The sequence below is a fragment of the Carassius auratus genome, chromosome 28 (genome assembly GCF_003368295.1).
Source record: "Carassius auratus strain Wakin chromosome 28, ASM336829v1, whole genome shotgun sequence".
Classification (NCBI taxonomy): domain Eukaryota; kingdom Metazoa; phylum Chordata; class Actinopteri; order Cypriniformes; family Cyprinidae; genus Carassius; species Carassius auratus.
In genome coordinates, this window is record NC_039270.1 from 13,122,494 (window position 1) to 13,142,194 (window position 19,701).

At 38.5% G+C, this 19,701-nt stretch overlaps 1 long non-coding RNA gene across 1 annotated transcript; it reads left to right on the forward strand.

Moving 5' to 3' along the window:
• Positions 1–17,348, forward strand: LOC113047631 (uncharacterized). Its single transcript, XR_003276326.1, has 3 exons — positions 1–189; positions 392–492; positions 17,111–17,348. It is a non-coding gene; the product is annotated as an uncharacterized LOC113047631 (long non-coding RNA).
• The last annotated feature ends 2,353 nt before the right edge of the window (positions 17,349–19,701 follow it).

Here is a 19,701-nt window from a genome sequence, read left to right on the forward strand (position 1 = left end):
AGGGATCAGCGTGGTCTGAAACAGACAGAGTCACACACACTGAGAGAGAGAGAATTATTAGCTCTGTCTAAACCTCTCTTTAAATGTTTTTCTTGGTCACACACACACACTGGACTCTGTCATCAGAAGTGATGTCTGCAATTTGTGATTTCTGGAAATGGATGACATTTAAAGGAACCAAAATAACAGGTGTGTACAGGGCTCCCTTACTGTACATTAAATGGGAAATAAGTCATTCAGTTTGCAAATTTCCCATCTGTTGAGATTTATTTACTTTTGAGATGTACTTTGTGACGACTGATATGATTAGTTTTGTGATTGTCCATGTAGTTTTGTTGGAAAGACGAATGCTGATACTTTTCTATGCAATCAAACTTGTCAACACTTATAGACTGAAGAAGAACCAGAACCACAGAGCAGAATATCAACTTTGACATCAACTTGGACCTTTAAGCAACCACCCAAAACAATATAGTATTTCATTTTGCACAGGTAAGCATCCTATACATTTTCTTTAGAGAGTGCAAAATCCTCATTATTATTTACTGCTCAGACAGTAATGTCATAAAATGTCTTTTACAACACATTTTACCCACAGACACTGCAAACATATATCTAGAGTACGTAAGTGAAAAAAATAAAGCTTTACTTCATATCTTAAATCATATTTTATACACTATTAATATTCAATAATTTAAAGGTGTACTCTTAGAATAATTTAGGTATTAAAATCAGTGATCAGCTGCACGGTGTGTTTTCTTCGGTTTGGGCCGCAGTTTTATGCCGTTTTCTTCCTTAACTTTTTATATTAGTCTGTTCTTCTGTATTTATTGAGCTTAGGGCGAGTTGACTCTGATTGTCTTGATGAGAGATGGGAGGATTTCTTGGTAAACACCAGAAAACGTGGCGTATTTGCTTTGGTTTTCTCAGCTCACACAAGATTTTATTATATTGCCTGGCATGTTATCTTAGAATAAACATCAGCTATAAGTGTAGCTGAAGTTGATATCATTTTTTTTTTTATCTGACTGATCAAATAGCAAGGTTTAGTCGTCTTTGTATCCACCAAATGTTCTCGAGCTTGCAGTTCATTAAGCTAACATCGACATCAACTGTTTACCCAAAGTTAGTTGTGAAACAGTGTCATTATCTCATAGATGTGCATTTAATCAAGGCATACTATAGCTTTCAACTATATTTATTCCTCACAGCACTGGAAAACATTTAGGTTTCTCTAAATTTTTAGAGAGTTAATGTGAACTATAACAAACCCAAATGGTTCAAAAAGTAATTTAATCGACACAATTTCCTTTTACTTCAGGGATGTTAAAACAGCTGTTACTTAAAGAGACATTTAATTGGGTTTTGTCATTTTAACACAAGAGAGTCTTGGGGCAAGTTCTTCAACAATGTTCTGATGATTGGCACAATATTTATAATTTAACCAGAACAAAACTGATTTATTTATACATTCATCACATCAGGGCTTTAGTAGAAAACGACTGCATGAACCAATATCAGAGTTTCATCATGGAAGACCTGGAAATATCAGGGACTAACATGTGTGACGTTCAGTTTGAGTCAAAATAACCAGCTCCCATGTCTATACGATACTCTAATACAATGATATAGGACTTATTAGATGGTAATGTATGTATATTTATGTATGTATAGGGAAATATTTCTTTAAATATTTTTTCTATTGTAGTTTATCTCACTGGGAGTTTGAATTTTATTTGATGTCGTTATTTTTGACATGACCTCTCTTGACCTAGCCTGCTGTCCAATAGCTTTAGGTGACTAAGGCCAATCAGAAGCCTTGCCTGACACAAGCTCAGTGGTGCTGACAGGTGGAGTAGATTGTCGTCTGGGAATGTCCCTGTTTCGATTGGATTATGAGCTGAGTGTGCTTGTGACTGATTGGATTAAAGCGAGCACTTAAAGTTGATTGGGTTACAGTGATGGATGGCCTCAAGTGTTGACAGCAGCTATCTCTGCTTCAGGCACACTGTATTCCACCTATGTGTGTGTCTAGATCATGCATTGGGAAGATATTATTCATCAGACATATTAGAAAATGCTGGGATAGCTTGTCTGCTGTCGTATTTTAAAGGACAGCACTTTTATGCTGGGTGTAGACAACAGTATTTTGTGGAAATGAGATTCTCGTTGCACCCTCCTTCTGTCGCTCGCACACTCCTACAAAGGTCAGCCGTGCTCCTGCGGTTTAGAGCTGTATTGGGTGCTGCGTGATCTCAGGATCAAATCCATATTAATAGCTGTGAGATGGTGCAGTACATTAGCCTGCAGACATTAGCCTGAGAATGATATCAGAGTTCAGTGTGTGTGTGTGTGTGTGTGTGTGTGTGAAGGCATTAGGAGCGAGCTGAACTAAATCAGTGCACAGTAAAAAAAGAGTCTGAGTTTTCGTAACTAGAGATCAAACAAAGTTTTTGTTTAAACAGCCTCAATGTTTTCAAGTGTCTGATAACTGATATGCAGAACTCTTTTATATTTTACTTTTCTGTCTGACTCAATGATATAATTAAATAATGATTAAACTATAATTAAAATTGCATTAGGAATATTTTAATAATCAATAATAATCATGTGTATAATGCTACATAAAAACCATTAATAACTGTTATGGGAAATGACACATGTAATTAATCAGTGAACACTGTTACTTCGATTGCAGTGGTTTAATGATAATGGTGGTTTGTTGTTCCTTAGAAACATACCTGATTGATTTTATTTAGAGACTCAACAGAAATGTATTGGACCTCATATTTAAGAGCAGATAACTGATTAAGGATGGCGCCCCTTAGCAGATGTGGTGATGGAAAACAATATGAATGGGAAGGAAGGAGTTATATTTAAATGATTTTGCATTCACTCCAAAAACTTTTGTTTACGATTTAAGATATGAAGTATATATATATATATATATATATATATATATATATATATATATATATATATATATATATATATATATATATATACTTCATATCTTAATATGTTTATATATATATAAACAGTTAATTTCTGCCGGTCAGATTACACTATGAAGTCAAACATTTCTCATTTAACTCCAAATTATTTGAGCAAATTTATTTTATAGCTGAGTTCTCTTACCTTTTGTCTATTTTTATTTCTCCTAAGAGATTTTAGTATAAAAGTCTGAGACACAATTGCTGCCTAATTTAGAGCTCCAATAAGTCTCTGGAGCTATGAAAGAGCGAACTCTGAGGAATAAAAATCTACTCTGGGCTAATAACCTTGATTACTGATAAAATATGCTGTTCAATGATTCATGAAGGTGCGGGTGAGCAGCAAACTAAACAGGTTTAAAACTGAATGTGAATAAACAAAAACTCAATAAACTAATTAAAATATGAGGGCATGAGTGAACAAACACATTTATCAAGCAATTTCGGTGAATAGCTCTGTGCAGTAAGATGTGTGTGTGTGTGTGTGTGTGTGTGTGTGGTATCTTCTCCACAGATGCCTGAGCAGACTGACAAGTTAAACAGGGTTAAATTTTTCTGTGCTTTGTCAGTTTTTTCCCAGATTAAAATCAACTGATTGTGTGGAGAAAAAAAGGTGTAATAATCCACACCAGCATCTTTCCGACTAACTTGGCATGTGCTGTTGTTGTTGATTGAAACCCCTCCATCTTTTATTTCTTCTTCTACACGAACAGAAGCAGGAAAAGCAGGTCAAAATTTAAATAGCTCAAAATAGAACATCTGGCTGGGGCTCTGTCGCTCAGCTGCGTGTAATGAAATATGGAAATGGGGGGGGGGGGAGTGGTTACTCTTCAAAGAGCGCTCGAGCCCCTCCGCGGCACACGGCCCCATCATGGGCTCGTGGTATCCCCACCTCCCCGTCCGTGCTGTGGCGTGCCGAGCGTCCAGGTGCCTCTGTGCTGGCACCGCCAGATCGTTAGTGCCTCCAGGCTGGCAGAGCCGGCAGCTGGCATCATTAAACTTCAAACCCAGCGCCACAGTCCTGGGGTACCGCCGTGCCAGACCCCGACCACCCGTTTGGCCAGTGCTGCCAGCCGCTGATTAGCGTCATGCTATAGCAGTCCCACCCCACCAGCGCTCACCTGAAACAAACTCACAGGCTAGCTGACCTGACAATGATATTGCAGAGTATTTGTAATGTTCAGAAAGCATGAACGTATTTAATTTACTGATCATCTCTCTTTCACTCACTCTCCATTCAATATTGCTTTTGAGAAGAAATTTTGAATCATGTAATTTCTATAGGTTACTGATAATCTCCCCTTCCAGAAAGCTGTTAAAATCAAAATCGAGTGCGTTTTTTGAACTCCAGAACTAAATCAGTTTGATTCTTGAACGAATCATTCGGACCAGTTTTATAAACTGGATTAGCTGGTTTACTCAAAAAAAATAGACTCAAAAGTGACGTCCATGAATTGGACATTGTTATATTTCCCCTCACGGATGCCAAGATTTAGCCTACCTACACAGTGACTTGTCTCCTTTCAAAAATAATTTGACTTCAGAAGACCCGTAATATACAGCATACAAGAAACGTTTTATGATACTTTTAAGAGTTCAAACAGAATGCATTTACTGCACTACTTTACTGTTGTTTTTTTTATTTAAACATGCATTAGACAGACGTGTTTGGCTGTTAAAACACTGTATGGATATTCTACTTTAAAAGGGCTGCTGTGTAAATGGCCCTATAAAGTGTTTCACTTTGACAACAGTGACCAGAATATTCTCCAAAACTGCACCTTTTGTATTCCAGAGATTAAATACAGTTGGAACAATGTGAGGTTGAGTAAATGATGACTGAGTTTTTTGGTTGAATTTATCAAGTTGTGCTGGCTGGCGCTCACAATGACTTCATATTCCCCGAGCGTGTAATTAAGTCGTGAATGATAACGGTTCAATTATTTGCCCAAACATGTCTCTATAGATTCATTACACACTCACTGATGATGGAGAGTCCCCCTGACTCATTCCACAGAGAGAAGAGTAGGAAAAAAGAGAGACAACGATCTTGACAACGTGTCCTTCAGGCTTTGTAATTATAGCATCATTTGCTTTTTCGAAATCAGATAGGTTTATTGTGTGAGAACGGTGTGTCAACAGAATGACTGAACTATTGACATTAAAAGTAGGCCTAAAGGTTGTGGAGAAACTTAACGATTTAGATTTATAAAAGTATTTTTAATATTTTCCAAAGCATTTGGAAAAAAAGCTTAATACAATTGCAAAATGTTAAAATTCCCCCACATTAATCCTTTAGGCTAACTAAAAATATATTGGGCTAAACCAGGCAATCTAGAACCCTTCCGCAGGGATTTTTCCACCAGCCCTGTCCTTCCAATTCCCACTGAGACGGAATCTTGCGGTCTTGGAGGACTTGACTCTGGTGGTCTCAGACATCATTACAGATCTGCCCATTTAACTGCTGCTGCCACAATCAAGATGGCCGTCTTTGCCTCTAGCCTCTGGGCTGTTCTGCGGGCATGGGCTGCTTCAGAGTCCCCTCCAGAGCCTGGTCCAGTCCAGGAGTCTTTAGAGTCTACTCCAGAATCTGCTCTAGTACAGGAGTCTTCAGAGTCCCCTCCAGAGCCTGGTCCAGTCCAGGAGCATTCAGAGTCCACTCCAGAATCTGCCCTAGTACAGGAGTCTTCAGAGTCCCCTCCAGAGCCTGGTCCAGTCCAGGAGCATTCAGAGTCCACTCCAGAATCTGCCCTAGTACAGGAGTCTTCAGAGTCCCCTCCAGAGCCTGGTCCAGTCCAGGAGCATTCAGAGTCCACTCCAGAATCTGCTCTAGTACAGGAGTCTTCAGAGTCCCCTCCAGAGCCTGGTCCAGTCCAGGAGCATTCAGAGTCCACTCCAGAATCTGCCCTAGTACAGGAGTCTTCAGAGTCCCCTCCAGAGCCTGGTCCAGTCCAGGAGCATTCAGAGTCCACTCCAGAATCTGCCCTAGTACAGGAGTCTTCAGAGTCCCCTCCAGAGCCTGGTCCAGTCCAGGAGCATTCAGAGTCCACTCCAGAATCTGCCCTAGTACAGGAGTCTTCAGAGTCCCCTCCAGAGCCTGGTCCAGTCCAGGAGCATTCAGAGTCCGCTCCAGAATCTGCCCTAGTACAGGAGTCTTCAGAGTCCCCTCCAGAGCCTGGTCCAGTCCAGGAGCATTCAGAGTCCACTCCAGAATCTGCTCTAGTACAGGAGTCTTCAGAGTCCCCTCCAGAGCCTGGTCCAGTCCAGGAGCATTCAGAGTCCACTCCAGAATCTGCTCTAGTACAGGAGTCTTCAGAGTCCCCTCCAGAGCCTGGTCCAGTCCAGGAGCATTCAGAGTCCACTCCAGAATCTGCTCTAGTACAGGAGTCTTCAGAGTCCCCTCCAGAGCCTGGTACAGTTCAGGAGCATTCAGAGTCTACTCCAGAGCCTGCTCCAGTACGGGAGCATTTACAGTCCACTCCAAAGTCTACTCCAGTCTGGGAGCCCTCCGAGTCCACTTTAGAGCCCGTTATCGGCCCAGAAGCCATCCCAGCGCCAACCTAGCTCCTTGGCCTGCCGCCTTTATTAGATTTATCCTTGCCGTCAATTCTGCCCTAGAGGGCTTATGCCCTGCCCTGGCCTCCTGCTCTGCCGGTTCCACCCTGGTACCCTTTTCTACCTCTGTCTCCAGGTCCTCTTCTGCTACATGGGTCTGGTTCTCCTCCTGTCTCCAGGTCCTCTTCTGCTACATGGGTCTGGTTCTCCTCCTTCCCCCTGATCCGCCTCTTTTCCATCTCCCTCCTGAACTTTTGTGATTTCTGGTGGAGTGTCTAATATCAGCTCCTTAGAGGAGAGGTAGTGTCGCATTGTCTGGCCCTGGGCTGGCCACTTGATTGCACTCTCCCCATCTCACTGTTACATGCTATAAACTCAATTTCCCATAGACCTTTGCCTAGTCCTTTCCGTTTTGATTTTCATCACCTGTAGGTTATTTACTCATTGTCCCATCACTACCTATACCATGCTCACTCTGTCTTTTGTCGCTGCAGTATTGAACCTGTTACGTTGTATTTTCTGTTAACCTGTGTTTTGCATTTACCTTTTGCCAGGTTTTTGCTTTGTTCTGGATTATTGTTTAAATTTAATTAAACTGCACAAGGATCTAATTTTGTCTTCTCCTGGCAATCTGTGACATTTGGCTTCCGGTCTCATCCACATCGGGCTATTTTTAGCTGTACAAAACAGTTTGTTTTGCTATTGATTTGTAGCGAATCAGCTCAAAGGGGAAATATTAATAATTAATCATAACTAGTTTTTATTGATTATTCATATTTCATATTTTATAAATATTTAGATCCACTGTAAGTATTACTTGACCTCTCAGTGTCAACTGTCTGTCAATTCTAAGAATGTTTATTTCCTGGTTAAGTTCCTGGTTCCTGTACAATACTACTCAGAGCATGTAGCAAAAATCTGCATGAATAGGGACTTCATTTATGAGCAAACAATGAACAACCTCAAGTGGGATACAAGTCAGACTTTATTAACGACATAAACACTTAAACTAGTCTAACATACACACATGCATACAGTGGGCATAGGAAAAAGGGTTAAAGCTTAAGCAGGAAAGAGAAGAGAAATAAAGACATGAAGCTATCATGCAATTTGATATTCAGCAGATCTACAGCCTGAAGGAAACATCACTTTCTTAGTGCATAGGATACTTGATGTATCAATTAATAAGGCTAAGTTTGATACTTGCACGTCTCGCCTGTTTGAAAAAGAGTCCTGATGCACTTTGGGGCTCTAGTTGGTCTCTGCTGAAGTGAGTTGATGAGAAAGACCAGTTTGAATCAGAGGATCTTGATGAATGGAAAGTCAAGGCCAAAGGCGCAAGCTTAGGGTGTTTTTTTAAGGCTCTTAGCTCAGCATCTTCTCCTGGAATTCCTGAATCTAAAAGAACCGCCCTGATCTGGTGATCAGTGATCTGTATAGGGTGATGATGTCACACCCTCAGGATTTGAGTGAGCCAGTGAGGAATGGTACGTTTTGGAGGCAAGGTTTTTCTATGAATTAATTAGAGAAGGGTCCTTTTTATGTGCATTATGTTTCTGTTTTTGAGAGACTTGTGTTAAGAGTTGCTTTGCCACATTTTTGGTGTCCTAGTGTTATCAGAAAGTTTGCCTTTATTTGCTATAGAACCAGAGGCCTGTTCTGCCTTTTTGTGGTGATAGTTGCATTTTGGGGAAGGGTCCATAGACCCTTTGGTTAGATGAGGGGGCATTAGATTTAAATAAAACAAATAGTTGTGTGCCTGATTGGTCCAAATGCTACATGATATTGCAAATTGGTGTGTCTTACCATATTATTATTATCAGTCCATATTATTATTATTAAACAAAATTGCGTCGTCAATGTTTGTGTTAACAATAAATTAACTTTAGGCTATATGAAAAACAAGCTCAAATGGAGTTAACAAGGTCTTTGGCCGGCGAATGAGGAGATTATAGCCTATGCTATCATCACCTTTTACAGGCTATATAACGTTTATTGTTGCTATATGGGCGCTTAGTTTTTCTTGTTGTTTAGTAAACTTGGCCAATGTCTCATGATAAAAACGATAAAGTGCTTATGCACAGGATATTCAAAACGTACAAAAGTATATTAGCTAGATGGCAAAAAAAGTACTTCTCCAGTCTTCAAACACACAAAGACATTAGCCTTTACAGACATAGTGTTTGAGTAAAGAAAACGCTGTACTATTCAAAAAATGATGTACTATTTATTTGTTTACCCTTGCTTTGCAAATAAGAGGAGATCCTCCAGGCTGTGCGCGCGCATTAATCTGAATGGAGTTGCGTGAAGTGACGAGGTTTCGCGAGAGCTTGAGGATCCAATGGCGTAAATAAGTTTTACTGACAAGCTCTTTTAAATACTTATCATTGGTTAAATATTTATATTAACTCGGATTTAAATTAATAATAACGAATTATAATAGAGATATGAATTTTGGTTAATTTTTCACGGCACATATCTGTCTGCCATACGGAAACTCCGCCTCTGAAGGAGGGGGATCCGCCAAAATGAGGCCCTAATTATTATGTATTATCTTCATCATGAACACTGATTTATTCTCATTTTTAATGAACCGGAAATCTCACCCATAGGCTTCCGCATTGAAAAATTAAGTGATAAAAAATGTATATTAATAAAAATAATACGATTTTGATAGTTATTAGACCAATTAAATGTTTAACATTACATATGGATGTTCATGTGTCCATATACATTTGGTCTTGTGGTGTAAGTTAATTGCAGTGTTCAAATCTATGCATAATTGGCTGAAAACAAAGAACCCTTGAAAATGCATTTTCAAGTCTAGATTTTACAGGATTATTTTTGCCGTGTGGTACGTGAAAGCCTGGTCTCCAACTGTTTCTCTGGACCCCTGGGAAGAAGTCTGTTGCTGACCTCCCATCATGCCTTGCAATGCCTCTGACTGTTGTCATGGTGATATGGCCCTACTGCCAGGGCCAGTGGTCATTCTGAGTCTCGCAGGCTGTCATTTTGCACAGCGGGAGACTTCAAGCTGCCTGAATCAGTCCATGCCCGAGAATCGTCAGTCCATTTTATCCAAAATGGCTGACTATATGGTTTTATCGTCATAAAGGGGTTGAGGGTATTCTGCTTTTGGCTGCAAACCCACAGTGCTTATGAAGAAAGTGTCTACTGTTGCAGCCAGGGCTGCAGTATGTCTATTTTATGGGACGGGTGAGGATTGCTTAATGTGCCATTGTGGATCCAGCGGGAGCTGTGTTGATGGACGCGAGGCGAAACGATGCAGTTTTGTGGCTGTTGCGGAAGATCACCCCTTAGAAATAACTCAGACGTACAGGAAACGAGTGCGCGCTTGAAACACGTACACAAAAAAACTGGAACAGGGCTGAACTGAGATACTTCCTGGCAGGAAATGAGACAGATGTAGGTCTCATGGACCCTTTAGAGTTGTCTAGTTATTTATTTATTTATTTTGGTGTTTATTAAGGGCTTTATATTGCCTCCTGTGTCGGTGCTTGTTTTCTCCCCACAGAGGCAGTAGTCATTGATGTTCATTTGGCTGCTGTTGAACACCCTCCCTCACATGCGTGGTATTAGTCGACATGAACGCCATCGGTTAAAATTAACCCACGGTACTGTTTGCAGTTCAACAAATTAACATCATTAGGTCCTCTAGGACACATCCATACTCATGGCTTAGTCATTTACTGGAACTGTGACCAGTCACCCACAGGATGAGAAATACGGGAACCATCTCATATCAACTTGTGGAGTGTAGAGGGAGTAGAACGTACTGCAGAGTAAAACACACACATATTAACCCCGGGAGAACACAGACCTCGGATACACTGACTGTTGTCTTTTTTTGAATATACTAACACACAGAAAAGAGCAAACACACATTATTAAGGTTTTTTTGCTTGTTCAGTTGGATTCTTACTCCTAGGTTGCTCTTTCATAGCTCTTTCATAAAAAGTTATTGGAGTTTATTTAGTTTTATTTAGGGATCAACATTGTCTCAGATATTACACATTCCAGGATATTGACAATACAGACAATAGTGGGGAACAAACGGTTAAAGAGTTCTTAAAAACAATGGAAAAGTATATAAAGTAAAGAGTGAAATGTAAAGTATATAAAGTAAAGAGTGAAATGTTTTAAACATTTACCGTTCAAAGGTTTGGGGTCAGTACAATTTTTTATTTTTTTTTTGAGAGCGAGAGAGAGAGAGAGAGAACTTAATACGTTTACTCAGCAAGGCTGCATGAAATATTCCTAACTTTTAACTTGTTAATCTAACTTTCAAATCATGAAAGAATCCTGAAAGAAAAAAATACAGTATATCCTATATTCCACAAAATAATTAGTTAATAATTACACATTTTAAACATTGATAATAGCAGACTGGAGTAATGGCAGCTTCACCATTACAAGAAGAAATTACATCTTTTAATATATTAAAATAGAAAAGTTATTTTTAATTCAGATTTGACAAAAATGTTTTTACTGTAGTTTTGTGCAAAAAAAACCTCAATCCTTGGGGAGCATAAGATAATTTCTAACACATTTTAAATTTAGCAAAAACTATAAATAAGTGAGATAGTTGACATGTAGTAAAATAGTAGAAGTATACAACAAATGACGATACTGTGGCTCATAAAAATGAGTTTACATTTGAAATCTGAATTTTGATTTTGTATCCCATGAAATCTCTCAATTTAAAAATCACAATTTACTCTGAAACAATTCCGATATTACAGAAATGATTTCAGAGATTGGACGAACGTAATATTTATTTGTGGTTGATCTGTTCTTTTAAAAAATCCCCTTTTCTGTGATGTCTATTGACCATCGTGTTTGACTTTACCATTTTAAAACGGTTCGATTTCAAGGATTTCACTTCCTTCGGCTATTTGTGACTACAAATCAATTTTACGCTTCTTAATAGCTCACGTGAGGGTTTTTGTTGCCATTCATTCGGTCCTGACCCTCTCTGTAAGCAGTTAACCCGTGCTACTGTGAAGAGTCCGAATGAGCAGGCCAGAATGGACCGAAGGGACAGACCGCAGGGAGGAGCGGTGAGAATACATCAGAACCTCTGGACTCCATCTGTCACCATGGAGACAGCAGAGAAGGTGGGGGGTGCAGAGACAGGTGGACCCACCCCACCAGCTGCCGTGACATCAAACACCTGTGCTGATGCTCTGGACAAACTTTCTTCTTCTCTTTCTGCAGCTCCATCAGTCCTTGAGGTCTGTAGTCTGTTTAATTAGTTTCTGTATGCAATATATATCACAGTCTGTTCCACTGTGTTTCTGGTGTCAGAGTTCATGGGATTGTTCGTTTCCCATTTGATTGCATTCAATAATAGCATCCATAGAGGGCACTATTACACTGAGCGGGAGTCTTCAAAGCCTCCAGTGGGACACTGAGACGTGTGGCTATACTTCCAGCATCTTTTGCAGGGTTGTGGGGTGTAATGCATTATTATTCTTGACTGGTCCTCGCAGGAATCAAAGCGCAAGGCCTTTTATATTTTTATACACTACCCCCCCTCAGTCCCCACGCTGGAACCAGACCTGGACTCGCGATTGCCGCTGACCCATAGAGAAAGACAGAAAGAGAGAGCGATAAAGAGAGGCAGAAGGAGAGAATGCTTTCCACATTGCTGATTCCAATGCACGGGCCTTTTCCATTTAGTTGCAAATTGATACAAGGACTGGAAGAGAATTTTAAAAAACAGGCAATCACCCGTGCTTGATTAGTCTTTGTGTTGCCAATTATCCATTACAATCTTGCCTCTGTGTTGCAAAGAGTCATCATAGGCTTGACTGTTTCATTCCCTTGTAGAAATAAGGTCTGTACGGTGACACGACCATGTTTCTTGATGAGGTTATTGGAGATAATAAGTCAAATTATTGGCACTTCTTGGTTCTATACTGTACATTTTGCACATTTTACATTAATTTATCCTATTCTCATGAATAGGAACTCCTCTCAGGAACTCCTAATTATTTCCTGAAAACTTTAAATTAGCATTACATCACTTGCTCAACAGTAGGCCCTCTGCAGTGATTGGGTGGCGTCAGAATAAGAGTTCAATAAATAAATAATAAAAAAATAAACAGCTGATTAAAACATTACAATAATCCACAAGTGATCCACATATTGTCAGCCAATCAAAAAAAGTACAAATCCTTTGTTAAGATGTTTTAACTTCAACCTGTTGTTTTAGCCATTGCTTTCAGCTAAAAGTCCTCTATCCATAATATTGCTATCTGCATTGAAGAAGTTGGCTTGTCACACGAATCAGGAGAGAAATACCACGGATCAAGCACCATTTACAAGTGAAAAAAGTTCTATACAAATATGTCAGTATTTTGATATGAGAGGACAACAGGGGATGGATGTTTCACTGCTGGACATGATATTTTGGATTATGCATAATTTATTTATTATAAAGACACAGGTTTTCACCTTCACTGGATTTGTGGATTACTAGTGGATTATTGTGATGTTTTTATCAGTTGTTTGGAATCTCATTCTAAACTCGCTTACATTTCTGACTCTATTCACACACATTACCATTGTTTTATTCACTGTTTTTATTCAGTGTCTACCTTTGAGTGTAGGTGAGGACATGTTCAAGCTGAACTCGGTGAGCTGGAGGCCATGGAGAAGCAGATCTAGGACCTGTGATTAATGATATCCAAAATAAATGTTTTTGTTTACAGAATATATGTATAAACATATATTATTCTTGTACACACATAAGTTCTGCAAACAAAAACTTTTATTTTGGATGCGATTAATCATGATTAATTGTTTGACAGCACTTAACAATTGTAGATTCTACAGGGTCTAGTACTTCAGCTTCATTCATCGTATCCAAAGAAAAACTTCAGTGCTTTATAACTATAAGACAGGAAAGGCTAAACTTATAAACTTATCACTGCATCTAAACCAACTACATGCCTAGATCCTTTACCTACTAAATTACTGGAAGAGATGTTACTAGTAGCAGAAGAACCATTTCTCAATATTAATAACTCATCGTTATCCCTAGGTCAGATTCAAGCTGGCGGTTATTAAGCTTCTTATTAAGAAACCACAACTAGATCCTAGTGAACTGGCAAATTACAGACCCATTTGAAATCTTCCATTGATGGCTAAAATTTTAGAAAATTTGTGTCTGCTCAATTGTGCTCCTTCTTTTTATATTTTTTTATCTCTATGAATTATTTCAGTCAGGTTTCAGGCCCCACCATAGCACAGAAACTGCATTTGTTAAAATTACAAATTACTTTTTAGTAGTTTTACTTGATCTTAGTGCTGCGTTCGACACTATAGATTATGACATACTGATAGATCGATGACAAAACTATATGGGTATTGAAGGGCAAGCTTTAAGATGGTTTAGAGCCTACCTGTCCGATCGCTACCACTTTGTTTATTTATCTCAGTTATCTCCAGCAAAGTATGGAGTGCCACAATGATCTATCCTAAGTCCTCTGGTAATTTTAATATACATGTTGCCTCTTGGTAATATTATTAGAAAATACGGGACTGTTATGCTGATGATATTCAACAATATATTTCAACAAGACCAGATTAAATTTCTAAAATGTTCTAAGCTAGAGTGTGTTCAATTTTTTTAGATTTGATGACCAACAATTTTCTCCTGTGAAATTCAGATAAGACAGACATATTGCTTATTGCTTATTCTTCCATCTTAGAAACTTTGCCAAGCTACAAAACACGTTACCTGTTTCTGATGCAGAAAAGCTAGTTCATGCATTCATGACCTCTAGACTGGACTATTGTAATGCACTGCTTGTTCTGCATCTTCAATAAACAAGCTAATTTGTCACAAATTTTGTGGTTTGCCCGTGGAATTGGGGTACTTTAACACGGTTGCTGCTGGTTTTTCTTTTTCATGTCCGTGGGTTGAAGCGACCCCAATAACATGATATCTAGCCCCTGCAATGCAAACTTTACCAGGGGAACCTTGTCAAAAAACATGTATTTCCCACCCGGAATGCAATTTTTACTGGGGGATCCACCTCGAAACACCACTTAGTTTTGGGCTAGTTTTGAGTAGAAGTTGGGCGGGTTTTGTTGTGAAAACCTGGCAACCCTGAGCTTGAAGTTGTCTAATTTGACACGGTTTCCCTGCTACACTAATAGTAGTAAGGCTTTGCTCTGTGTATCCATACAAGTACAATTTTAACTGTATTATTTGTGTCCCCTTCCAAAATCTCTCTAATTGTCTTCCTATAATACTGTGTTTGTCTTTAAATATGATATTTAATTACTCTGGTCTTCAGTGTGTTTAACAAATAGAATATATTTCTACACAAAAAAAGAAGAAAAAAAAAGAAATATAGCTTGTACGTACTTGTACTCTTATTTCTTATGATTGGTGCGCAGGGGTGTGCAGAAAGACGGTCATGATGAGAGGCGAGAAATAATTCATTCAGGCCTGAAACTTAAGAACTCCAGCCGGATATAATGAGACGACACTGTTCATATTTGTGTTTAAGAGACAATTACGTGAAACCTTAGCATTGGAGCAGACAAGTCATTAGCCCCAAGTTTTGAGGCGGTAATAACGAGCCTTTTAAAAGCTCCCTCGATCATGTCACATTAATACATTGGAATTCTGTTCTCTCTTTCCTGTTTTTCTGTCGCGGGGGTGAGGATACGTGTTAAGATAAATATTAGATAGTCTTGGCAATTATCCACACGTTCATAGTGGAATAACAGGCTCGCTGTGTTTATACATAAAATTTACCAAGACATCTGAGTCCAGGTGCATGCTGGGTAGGCACCAGGGGAATGCAGAATTTGAGCGTTTGCCTTTTGCATGTCTGTCTCCTCCTCCGCAATGCCAAATATCATGTGTTCCTTTGGTAAAGTGATAAAATAGTGTTAATGATGGCTGTATGAGAAATCCCATCACTTACAAAGATAGTGACGGAGCCCAGAATACACACACAAATGCCCTGAAACTTTCAAAAGAAGTGAACATTACACTGACCACGTTATTTAATGGTGCCGTTCATGTTTTGAGGCATTTGGAAATATGGTCAGGTAGATGGATTTCTTCCCAAATGTGTAAAACACAGAAATGAAACGAAGACAAAAATGGTTTAGGCTGTTGTATTATTTGAGGTGAAGGCTTTTTTGTGCTGCCAGATAGGCGAAGAAAGTGTTGCAGGCAGAAAAAAAGTATTGTTGGGGGGAAAATGTTCATTTTCCACCTCGACAGCTTGTAATGGGATGGGAGATACCTGTGAGAACAGGAACTAAACTCACAATCAGAGCCTGGAAATGGCCCTGGCCCAGTAACCGAGGCGATTACCACGGAACCTCTGACTTAAATTTCCACTCAGGGTTTGTAGGGAAACGTTATGGTATGAATATCAATAGGCGTTCCATGCTATTTCAGGCGGCTAGCAGGAATCCCTCATCATTCATCTCAAGAGCAGGGGCGAACGAGGCAAGATTCCATTTTAACACTGGGGGGAAACAAGATTTAGGATCTTATTTTAAAATCATACAGTTCCCTGAGCTCTTTGATGACTCCCGTGACGAAAAAACCAGCTCGGTCCAGAGTAAATTTCCTGTTTTTTTAAGTGCTGGTTAGTGTTGGTGTGCATGAGGGTCAGCGATGTTGGTTTACAAAGGTTTGCATTTTACAGTTATTCATTTAGCAGGCATTTTAATTTTGCAAGCAATTTTTCACAAGAGCCAACATGTTCATAGTAAACATCCGGGTTTAAAGTATAAGTGTATAAGAGCTAAAGTAAAATGCAAAAAAAAAAAATAAAAAAAAAAAAGAGAGGGATTTTATAAAAATTATATAAAATATAACAGAATATTATATGATTTTTTTAAAGATTTTTTTTATGATTGTTAAATAATTTGTAAATTTTTTATATAGATTAAAAGCAGATTTTAATTCAGTCTTATTCTCTTTCTCATATTATTTGCATTTTATTTCCATTCTAGCTTGTGCACTGCTTATTTATTTAATTTATTGATTTAACTCAAGTCTTTTGTAGACCCGAGGATTTTAAGGAATATTGTGCCTTAAAGAAACAAAAGGGGTTGAATCTTGCTTGTCTTGTTGGTTGAGTAAAAAAGGAAGAAACTCAAAGGGTAAACTAAGTGGCTCCCCTCCTGTCAGGAAGTTATCCCTCAAATGAATCCAGGGCGTGCCATTTCCTGGAGTTTTATCCTCTCGCTCCCCAATAAGAACTTTGGCGCATCTGGTGCAATAGTCTTGATAAATGTCCAGATTCTCCCATATCCACGTTTTATACAAGTTTAATTCCATTTCCAGATATTGCCTTCATTTGTCTTCCACATTGTCGTTACTTTAACGGCAATTGACATTCCCACGAGATTCCTTCTCAGCCTGCTCACCTTCCCCATCTGATTCACATCTAATATTCACGCTGGTGATGGACATTCACCAATTGCGTGGGGACCATTATGTCTATCTTCTGATCATCTGTTATCTGTGCCTGAACATATTGGGTCATTGATTTCAGGAATTGTGGAGCCCCATGCCATGTGTCAGAAGAGAAGAAGGAGGGAGAGAGAACGAGTGGGCTTTCTGAAATCACCTTCTCCTGTAACCTGTCATCCGTTACACCAGAGCAGCTAGTCTCATTCTGCTCTTATATTCACGTCTCTGTTTAACTTGCCTAAAGGAATAATTCACCAAAAATGAAAATTCTGTCATAATTTATTCACTCTTATGTCTTTACAAACCTGTGTGACTTTCTTTTTTGCGCAGAACACTAAAGTTTTTTTTGTGTGTGTGTGTGTCTGTACACTGTAAAAAAAAAAAAAAAGATAGAAATTGTAATGGTGCAAGTTCTGTTACTGTATATAGTGAAAAGCTGTAATAAATCTAACAGGACATTTACTGTAAAATAATGTCACAGAACAAGTCATCTTATAATTTACAGTGCAAAGAAATTCATAGAAAACCCTATGTGACACTTGAGGGTTTTCATTAAAATTGTAAATAATATTGAGCTGCTTCTTAGTTTTTATCTTATTGGTTTTATACATTAGGGTTATGTTATGTTACATCTCATGTTGTGAAGTGAATGTTTATTGAATTATTACCATGATGCCGTTTTGTAATTGCATGGGAAATCTGCTTGTTGAGCTTCACTTCTACAATGCGTTACTCATTTAGCACGTTTGTTTTTGGTGGTTGTCAGTGTATTCTAAAGGGACAAGACAGACTTTTGTACTTCAGGAGGTTGATATTTTATTAGTTCATCAAAAATCTGATTTGAACAGTTCTGGCAACCACAGCTTCTGCTTCTGAATGTTTTATATCTTCCATATAATGAACATCAATGACTTCCACCCAACATTGGACCCCACTGACTTTCATTATATGGATAACAGTGGCTGAAACATAATTCACATGATCTTATTTTCTGCTACTCAGAAAGTGAAAGAAAGTCATAAAGATTTGGAATAACATGAGAGTGAGTAAATGATGACAAGTTATGTTTGTGTTAACTATCCCTTTAGGACTTCCATGAAATTGATAAACATATTCTTTATTATATACGCTTCTTTAACTCTTACTGTAGCAATGCCCAAATCATAGTTCTTTACATCCTCTTATTTCTTTTAACTTTAACTCTACATTATTGTGTTCTAACCATTGCGTGGTTCATAAAGCAAGAGAGAGAGAAAGAGAAAGGGCAAGAGAGAGAGAGAAAACGAAGGAGGATGCTTTTTGACCCTGGTGATTTCAGGTCACTCAATATAAGCAATGAGAAGCGAACACGCAACTCAACCACAAGAGGATTTACAGACGCACACGGGTCTCTATCAGATCGAGAAGACAGGGTGGGGAAAAAATAGCAAAGTGCAGCGAGGTCATAAGAAAGCTGTTAATAATGCAATAAAACATGTACACGTACACCCGCACACAGGCAAAGACAGGACCATCTGGTCTTGGACATGTCCTCTGTGGAGATTAATTGGTGATGTGTAGCTGTAGTCTCAGCACAGCGCTGGTGTTCTGTGTGGAGGGAAAGATGGAGGAGAGGTGGGCTACTTCTGGTGATGCCATGAGTCAGTACATCTGTTAGGGAAAGAAGAACGATGGGAACACACACGAGAGGAAAAGACCTGGGACCACAAATGGATGCTTATTAATGGATTTGGTGTGTGAGAGTTTTTGTGTGGTCTTGTCCATGTGAGATGCTATCTGCTGCTTACATCACACAAGCGGTCACTCTGTTGTGTGTGCATTCCTGTGCCACTGATAAACATATTAAGGTCAGGATATGATAATATATATATATATATATAGATAGATATATGTATAGCATTGAATCTGTTGACATTCTGGTGTGTTCAAGGCTTCAGTGTTCTCTCACAGTCTGTGTTTTCCACTTGTCTATCACTCAACTTGAGATGAAAATAAGACTATGATGATGAAAATGTCAAATTTATGTATTAAGATTATATTTATTATCATTTTATAAAAAAATGAATTCCATAAATTAAATTAAACTTATTCTTGGGTTGCTAGCTAGTAATATGACCTATAAGCAAAATGACCTTTGATCTTGATGTTTGTTTGTTTTTCAATAGAAATCATACTCATATTTCCCCCCATAGATATCAAAAGTAGTTTTTCTATATAAATATGTATATATACACACACTCACACAGAGCGGGGTAGATTACAAAGTATAATTTAATCCATTTTTGGTAATTAACAACATGAAATGCATTAAGCATTACATTACTATACGTTTTCACTATATCAATCAATCTGTCTATCTATCTATAAATAATCTTTATCTTTAAATGTACATATTCATATTTCTTTTTCTTAGTGATTTTTCTGTCCCATGTCTGAAGAGTCAATGACTTGTTTCTATTGCTTTTATTTGACAAATATTAATGAATTGTTTGTAGGAATCACACTTTTGTATTATGTTTTCCCAGAATATGCCCGGTACATGTATACAGGAATGTTAGAAACATTACTTTCACAATAAATTCTCCACCAGATGCATTTGTTTGAATGTGTTTGTGTGTTTGTGCCTCTGGGTATATTTTTGGAGAAGCATCACATCTGTCACTGGTGTGGTTA